Below are 9882 nucleotides of genomic sequence, written 5' to 3' on the forward strand. Positions count from 1 at the left end.
ATGTTAAATATATAGTTTGCAATAAATGCATATAATCACATTATTTGAATTACTAAAGGTAGTATTAAAATTATTACGGAGTTTGTAAACAAATCATTCAGTTTCTATTTAAAAAGAAAGAAAAAAATGTACGCAGCACATCTTTGATGGTGTAACAAATAACTTTATCGAAAAATGTATTTACTGTTGTAATTCCATCATCTACTGCAATTCTTCAGGCAAAATTTCATTATTCGCACTATCTTATAACCTTTTTTATAATATTTAAAATATTTTTATTTTTCTGAACAAAATATTGTTTAAATAACTTTTTTGAATAATATTCGAGGAATCAAAAATTTTTCCATAAAAACAATTTTATAATCTTAGTGGAACGTAACATTTCAATTTTTTATTAATAATTTGATAAGAAATCATAAATTTCGATTCCAATTAGATACCAATCATATTGCACTCGAAAATTTTAGTATAATTTACAAAACTATAATCGGTCTTATTATAACGTATTTGTTCGATTTAATTAATAAGAAAAATTGTTATAATAAAATTTGTAAAATACATACTCATATTTTAAAGGTTCAAATTTAAATATAATTTACATCGATGGCGAAATCCAGTTAGCAATAGGGTCGATAATCGAGTCTAATGCCAAGTTGACATCGTAATTTTTGTGAAATGGACCTCTAAAATCCAACGATTCTGTCGAACTAATTGCTTTACAGTTTGAATAATCGTTTCACCAGTTTTTCAGAAGTCTTTGCTTTGTATAGATTCTGATATTGTTTGTAAAATGCAATTTTCACTTTCCGCGAGAAAAGAAACAATCAACGTCTAGCAGATACCGACGATAATTTTTTTATAAATTTTCCAACATTTTTTTTCAGCACTTTTAAAAGCGGAATATAAGTACAAGCTTATTCGAATTTTCGGTTAGGTAGGGCATTCCAGTTGATCATCTACTTGCTTTTTGTCTCTTCCTAATGTTCTAACTTTAATGAATGATTTTAACTTAGCCGTACGACTGTTTCGGTTATGTTCAGATTCCGTTCGGTATTTACAATGAAATTTAATTTTTCAATTTTTCAATTCAATTGTCAGCAATAATTATTAGTCGATTACACCGTAATCGATATTACGAATTATTGAGTTATTATTGAGTCGCGTTCTTTGCCATAATAAAATATGATTCTATTTGCTAATTATCCACTTCAGTAAATCCTCTTCGCATGTAAGTAATAATTTTTAACAAATAAAATATTGTTTTTACAACTTTCTACGTATAATCGAATTTAGCAAGGATTTTTCTTATTTCCGGTGTTAATGATTTTCAACAATTTCATTTTAATAACGTCGATGCTCCACCATACTTTTCGTATATTTCATTTCGACCGCTTAAATCTTAAATGACAGCGAGATGCGTGGAAGGCTAAAATTCAACCACATAACAAATTGGATACCGTTTTATTTATTTTTTTTATTCTGCAGTAATAGTGAGTGTCGCCGTCTCCTTTTTTCGCTGGAAAAACATTCATGAATGAAATTTCAGAATCGTTTAAACTGTTTGCAGAAAGTATTGTGGGCGATCTACATTATTAAAGAAAAAAAATTAAAAATCGTATAAACTAAAGGCAAATCTTCGCTTAGCGTGGAGCTTCAACCACATCGTCATTATTATACCACTGCATACATTATACCAACGCTCGCTGATAATTCTTTCTTAGAATACACATGTCAATTCGAATCATTAAGTTTTTACATAAGAAATAGTTTCCTCAATCTACAAATGTTCACCTATAAAAAAAAAAAAAACAAATAATTTACCTATCCATGCAATCAAATGTAGAAAATTCGATTATCAAATGTATGAAATAACAACGAAGTTTCAACGATAGAGTTGCCTATCCGAAAGAATAGAAAAAAAAGATAAAAAAGCGATACGAGGGACGGAATTTAGACAGTAAGAATGTAAGATAAATGCGATGCAAACAGAAAAAAGAAGATGAATAATTCGGGAAGACGAAGAATCATAAGGAAGTTACAGAGAGTTCCGAAAATGAAAAAAAAAACTTTCAGTGTATTTATTATCCACTCCCTACGGTCCCTTCAAATACTTTTTCTATTTTTATCACTGTCTTGCTGGACGATCTTTCGTTCTCCAATTTATTGTTAAACGTTACTCGATTCAAGTTCCATTGATACGTTGTTGTTTCGTACATCTAATAACAAACGTTAATAAACAATTGAATAAAAAAACATAATGAATTCGGAAAGAAACGATTGGTTAAGTTTAAAAGAAAACTGACGCGAACACACAACAAGAAGTTTAATTTAACTATTTATATATTATTTATTAATTATTTTCTTTCATTTAATCATCAGTCGTCTGGTACCTGTTTAACGATTAGATCTTTCGGACGACATTATTGATCATATGGATCATTCAATACAAGTTTGACTTTGCAAGACAATGCAGAAAATAATCCATTGATCTGAAGTACCAAATTAACGAAAAGATAGTCAGTATCAACGGAATCGAATACGATACTTGGTATAATAATAAATTGATAGCAGAAAAGGCAGTTGTGTAATATCAAATCATTTGATTCAATTAACAGCCAAACTATATATGGCAATTGATATCCGTAAGATGAGTTTCTGATGACTGAAATAAATATTACAAGAAATGATAATTATTAATTATTCACGTTTTATTCTCCATCATAATTATTTTATTAAATTTATTTGATCAATGGAATTAATATCCATTTGAAAAAAAAAATAATAATGATAATAATAATAATAATAATAATAATAATAATAATAATAATAATAATAATATCGATAATAATAATAAAACAATAATAACAATAATAACAACAACAAATATAATAATAGTAAAAACACGAACAAGAACGACGAAAACCATAAAAAAAATAATAAATAACCAAAGTAGAGTAGTTGGCTTGATAGGTAATCTTACACATTTTATCGCACATAAAATTAGTGTAATAAATATATATAATACATAAGAATATATAATATCTTCTGTATATAATATATATATATATATAAAATATATATTTTTATGATGGTAAAAATATTATAATATTATTCGTTAAAAAATAAAAATAACAAATATTTCTAAATGATATATATACAGAAATATATATTATATATATATATATATATATATTTTTTAATATTTCTTTTCTCCCGATAGAAGACAGGAAAAGAAAAAAGAAAAAGAAAAAAGAAAAGAAAAAAGAAGTTAATAAGTACCATTTTGTAAACGAAACGATGATACGATCATAAATGATTCCTCGAATATCCTATTTTTTCTTTTTTGTTCCGTAGTAACTAACGATACAAACTTTCTCCTCTCTTTCTTTCTCTCGGTTGACTCTTGTAGTACATGGATTTAATAATAGATAGTAGAAATGATCACGAGAAAACATTTATGACTCGCATCAAGACACAAGTACAATAAGCATGGCTAAAACCTGTTTCGATATGATTAATAGGATCTAAGTTAAAAATAAAAAATTAGAAAAAAAAAGAAACACATACGTACTTAAGCAATTACATCGTTTGTGTTTTAATTCGGATTAAAATATACTTATACCATAAGTATAGCAAATTACTATTTCCGTTCAGAAATTTCTTTGTTCTCCGTATCAACTTTATATTTCCTTTCATTACTCTTTTTTTTCGACAATCATAAAACAAGCACAATGGACAATCACACGACATGATACACAATATATTATAGCTTTCATTAACTCGACGATTTCAATTTTTTTACACTGCTACGAAACGTGTTATTCGATGCTATCGCAAAAAAAGAACATAGTGAATAAGAAGAAAGCAAACGAAAATGAAGGAACAGAAAAAAAAAAGAAAAATTCGAAGTTCTATGGCGCAGAAAGTTATACGTTTGAAAAGTTTAAAATTCCAGATATCTAATTGCCACCCGTGATGAAAACATCGTCTACATCATCGTCGTCGTCATCGTTGAAAAGTTTCGCATGGTGTATCATTAAAACTTTTTTTTTCTTCACCACCTCATATATCATCACCATTTTCAAAGAGACATTATGCGTCTTAAACTTTTAACTTATGACCGAACATAATTATACATTACTCGGGAAAGAAGAGAGAAGGATAATGAACGGTACGAGTTTAAGTTAAATTCATGTTGTGACTTGGAAATAAACTTTCGAAAATAAGTTCTCTCTCTGTCTTTCTCTCCCTCTCTGTCTGTCTTTCATACTTGGCAACGATCGATAACTATTCGAAGGAGAATCCAGGGAATTATTATCGTCAGTCACAAGCAATCCTCCTACGAAGGAGCAATAAATAGAGTTATGAAAGTAAGATATGAAAATTTAATCTTCTCTCCTCACTTTTTCTTTTGCTTCCTATTCGCACTTTAAACGAAAAAATATTTAGATGCAATAATTTTCTTCTTTAGCTTTTCTTTTTATTTCTTTTTTTCTTTGGTTTTTTGTCTGTATTCTTTTTTCATTAATCAATTAAGTCGACGCTTTCTTTATTTTTCTTCGTTTTCATTCTTCATTCTTCACGTTCATTTAAAAAGAATAAAAACAAGAGGAAAGTTACTTAGTTACCTACACAGACCGCGTAGTAAATTCTTTTCTTAGGTTATTCGTTTTTTAATCATTATTATTTCAATATTATTCTCTCATTCTTCTGCTATTCTCATCTTCTATTTATAATTCCATTCATCTATTTTCTTCTTACGTATTTATCGTTTTTTCCATATTTGTAGACAAAACAATTTTTTTTATTAAATTTTCAAAGTATTTATAATAATTAAAAGACATTTTTAATCCATATGTATGTAGATTTTTTTTATAGCGTTTTTGTAATTGTTAAACAAAAAATTTTGTATAGAAGAATAGGGAAAGTTCTTACTTGAGTAAATATATTTATATTATATTTATCATGTTCATAAGTTATATTATGTAAAGATTTGATTCGTTTCTTAATTTAGTTTATATTTATAATCGATATATTCTCTTATACTGTCTAATTTAGATACTTTTTTATCATATAAAGATAATTCTATTAAATCATGAGAAGCAATTCGTATGAAATTGAAAATACAATAATCTCGCAAATGTTTGACGAAATTGTTCAACAATCGAATCAATTCAACCATTTAAATAATTTTATAAAACGAAAAATCTGTGTTTTAATAAATTGAACATAATTCTGTAAAAAACAAAATAATATAGTTTATTAGCAATTTTCGACATTCAAAAACATTTTTATATTTTCCATAAATTATTCTATTTAAATCCGATTCCATTCAATTCGATTTAAAAATTATTCAATTTAAAAATAATTTTTAACGTGATAGAATTTATGAACGAATCGACGCAATTTTGTACATTTGGGATATATAAGGATTCAATTCAAATTATTATTATTATTATTCTATTTATAAATTATTTTTAGTTTTCTTCCTTCTCTTCTTTTAGTCTTAATTTTTTCTTTAAGTCACTATTGCGTGCTCCGTTTCATTAGTAATTAAAATTCATTCTTAAATACAATAAATAACTTATGTACTTTTATGTTGACCGTGTAAACTATGTGTATACTATGTATTATTGTGTGATATTAAATTTAATTCCTAAAAAATAAATTACATTTTAATGATGCATTAATCATTAAAAAATTTATGAACTTATGAATAAATTTGTGATAGTAAATTTACGATATCAAGCTGCAAAAGTAAATTAAAAATATTTATTCTGATAATAAAGTATAATAAATTGCGAATAATATATGCAATTCATGATATGACTATAAATAATAGTTGAAGAGAAGATTTTTATGAGTAAAATTTTTTATAGTATTTTTATGGACAATAAAATTTCACATTTTATATGAAATTTACGAGAACTGTGAACAATTCTGAACAAGTTGATCGAAATTCTTTCTGTCTCTTTCTTTCTTTTCTTGATCCAAATGATTTCTAGTTCTCACTTACAAATAAATACGAAAATCAAAGGTAATCATTTTTTTAATCACATTTTTCGAAATAGTATACTACATGTTCAATTTTCTTCGTTTCGAAAAAAAAATTTGTTTTGAATTCTAATGAACAATCGTTCATTTCAAGATGAAGTATTATCGACAATTTAAAAAATATTTCGAAAAAAGATTATATTATTTATTATATCGAATAAAAATTCACTTTGATGGATTATAATGAATATATATAATTGATGTTTTCTTTTGTTTAATATCTGTTCAATCTTTGTAAACCTTTCAAATAACATATCAATGAAAAATTTGGAATGAGATATATTTTTATTGGAAAATTTTTCACGCAAGCCAAAAAATTTCCTTACGATACAAGAGCACGAATTTTGATCGGGGAATATCTGTCACAGGCAAAGTTTTACTCGTTTTCGTGACGTTTCCCCTTTCTTATTTGGAATACGCGTTTTGTTAATTATTTTTAAATATTCGATGTTTCCATTCGAATACTTGAAAACTACATCGATAAACCGGAGAATCATTAAATTAAAATTTTGAAATTGACTTACAACAGACAAAGAATATCGCTGAAAGTTTCCTGTCTTTTTATAATATTGTTGATAATATTATTCAGTGTTCTCAATTTTAACATAGGAACTACCAGTTATTGGATGGATAATGTAATCCATTCGTCATTTTTAATACGTTCTATACATAATGCCACGTCTTCCATAAATTCTCAATTAGAACACTCTATATTATTTCTTTTTTTCTCGAATGATTATTTAATGCAGTACACACGATTAATACATAACACATGATAAAAGTGAAACTTCTTTAGATTAAATAAATTTACCTAAAAGTTTCCATTTACTGAATCAATATTTTTAATCAGTAATTTAAGTAACTTAATGATCAATATTAATAAATTATCAATACATAATATAAGTGATCTGTATTAAACCGATTAATACAAAAACTAATAATTTTAATTAAAATAATTGTAAATCTAATAATTTATCAATATTTTAAATAGATAGATGAGCATTTATATTAAATCCATCAAAAATTTTCCATTAGATCCTGTTCGTTTTATAATAAATATATTTTCACAATAGTAAAACTCCCAAATAAGTGAGAGATTCATGATATTCTTAAAGGCTATTTCTTGTTCATACTCTATTATCGGCACTTCTGTCATTTCTACTTCTGCAAATCAATCTATAAACGTAAACATATATATAGTATTCTCTATTTCTCTATCATACTCACTGATTTTCATATTTCCTCTTTTCCTTATACATGAAGTTTTTTAATTCACTTCTAGTATTAGATTGGTTATATGAGTTATATTAATAAAATAATATGTTTCTAAATAATTTTATGGATTTGTTTTATCGCTCATATTAACAACTTTATTATAAAAAAACTACCTTCAAAGATGCAACTCCAATACTGCAATTCATCATAATTACAATTTCGTTTCATGTTATTCAAAACAATTGGAAATTATAAATAATAAATACACACACCTTCGAATTCTAAATATAAGTAAAAAATAATAGCAGTATGAAATAGAAAATGATAAGATATGCTAAGTTTTACAAATGACCTATCCCATTATTGCTAAATTTGTGAACTTCATGATCCATTTTTTAAAAAATTGTAACATTTAACTTAATGAAATATGCAGGTTACTTATATATACTTCATAAATTTATTGCTCCATTTTCTAACTCTGCTTCTACCTATTTCGCTATATCTCCATAATTTAGTGATTTAGTATTAGAAAAATGTTATAAATGAACTATAGAAAAGTTAAAATAAACCTAAATAGTTGCTGATAAAACGAATAATATGTTAAAAAAAATAAAGCTTTTCAAAAATTGTGAGTAAAGAATAGTTTAAATAAAAATTTACTTTTCAGTAAAAACTCTCTAATGTGATCTTACAGGCTATGTAACAGGCTCAGGTAAAGAATTCTTGTATATAAAGCTTTGCTTCAACTGTTATATATTTACACCAATCGCTTGAAGAAATGTTTGGAAACAGGCTGTAGTCCATTGATACTATATAGAAGAAGATTGTGAAGCAGCTTTTTTGATAACATTTAGGTTACATTCGTTGAATCATATATCTTGACCTTGAAATTGTAATAGTTCTTTAATGGTGCTATTTGGGAGACAAGCCTCAATAATCTTTCCATCGAAAAACAATCTATGAAACAGGTTTTCTTCTGAAGTTGTGGCCTTTCCATCGAAGACGTGTTTCCATTCTTTTCATTATCCTTGTACTTATCTGATTTAAAATATTGCTCATGGCTTATACAATTTTTACAAAAAATTATTGAACTGTATAAACAAACGCATTTCTTTTACCTACTTCTTTAATGATATTTATTCTTCCTCTATTGCAAATTACAAATTATAAAATCTTTTAATATCAAATTGAGGATATATAAATCAGATTTATAATTATATCAATACATTTATAAGTTACGAAGTCTTATTTGAATACACTTGATCAGACTTCACTAGTCTTATTTTTCAGAAACTTGAAGATGTACAAGATGTAGAAGTGTGTTGTTGATGAATTGAATGAAGTTCCAATCCTAACTTTGCTAGCAACTTCTGAAATAATAAGATAAGTTCTGTAGTACCGATTTGCTTTATTTTTTACTTTCTCAAACATTTGTCATAGTCAAATATAACAATTAATAAGAATCAAAATATAACCAAGTTAAAACAGGAAAAATTGCATTCACATCATAAACAGGAAGAATATTACTGCTTGGTCATTAATTAAATAGGAAAAATAAAAAAGTAAAATAAGAACAAAATAAAAATTGCAAATATTATTTTATAATAAAAAATCAAGGTTACCTTCTGCTTACTAAATGGCACTTTCTACACTGTATCATAGATAATATCGAAGTAAATATAATGATCTAGGAAAAAGATACGTTTGTTCAATAATTTCTCGAGAGAATCGTCTTTAATCTCTTAATTAATCTTATGAACGTATAAATCAAACAGCAACATTACTCAAGAATACTTTCTTCCGAATATAAATACTAACCTATTTACACGCATGTAAACGCAAACTAGCAGACGTTTGGTGTCAGGATACTGCCGTTACCGATATAAAACAAAACACGCACAGTTGATCAACCACAAAGCGATAAATGAACCAATGAGAACACATCATTTGACTCTACGTTCAAATCAAGACACCTGAGAAGCCCGCCAAAAAGAACGCGTATGGACGGTCTGTGGGTGATACATCTGTACATTATAATAAAGATATATAAGTTATAAGAGAAGATTCCGAATCCGCAAATTCAGAAAAGTATACAATTTTCGAGATATTTAGAGTGTATATTACGCAAGGTATGTGTTATATATTACGCAATTTTATTTTGTTGTGCAAATCTAGTACAAGAAGATAAATTCGACCATTGAAATTGGTCTACTTTTCGATTTTATTTAGTAACTGGCAAATCGTAAGAGATAAAAAACGAATTTTTAGCCAAATTTATTTCTTTTAATTAGGATTAACATTAGACGAAATACATATCAATTATTTTTATGGTTTGATATAAGTTATAAATAAAATATTAATAATTTTTTGTAATATTAATCTTTTCTCGTGAAATTAATTTGGTTAATTATTATCTTATTGGACTTATACTTGTTTAATAATTTCTTATAGATAAGTAAAATATTTGGTTACGACGAAAACTATAGGGAGTTACATAAGAAAAATCAAGTCATTAAATTTCCGGTATAACGGAAAGTAGAATATTTCTATAAATTATTAAATGGTTTTAACTCGAGATATTAGTTGGTTTCTTGGAACGATATATCTTTTATA

The 9882-nt window shown here is 26.1% G+C and overlaps 1 long non-coding RNA gene across 2 annotated transcripts in view; it reads right to left on the bottom strand.

Moving 5' to 3' along the window:
• Positions 1 to 9081, bottom strand: part of LOC122637235 — a 24624-nt gene extending 15543 nt beyond the window's left edge. The window contains exons 1-2 of one of the 2 annotated variants that reach the window (XR_006329188.1): positions 8892 to 9081; positions 8509 to 8639 (exon numbers count right to left, since the gene is read on the bottom strand). This is a non-coding gene — a long non-coding RNA (uncharacterized LOC122637235). Of the gene's footprint in view, positions 1 to 8508; positions 8795 to 8891 lie in introns of those variants that run through there. The other variant, XR_006329187.1, reaches the window with a different exon arrangement.
• Positions 9082 to 9882: the final 801 nt, after the last annotated feature.

This window comes from Vespula pensylvanica, chromosome 25 (assembly GCF_014466175.1).
Source record: "Vespula pensylvanica isolate Volc-1 chromosome 25, ASM1446617v1, whole genome shotgun sequence".
In the NCBI taxonomy this organism is placed as follows: Eukaryota; Metazoa; Arthropoda; class Insecta; order Hymenoptera; family Vespidae; genus Vespula; species Vespula pensylvanica.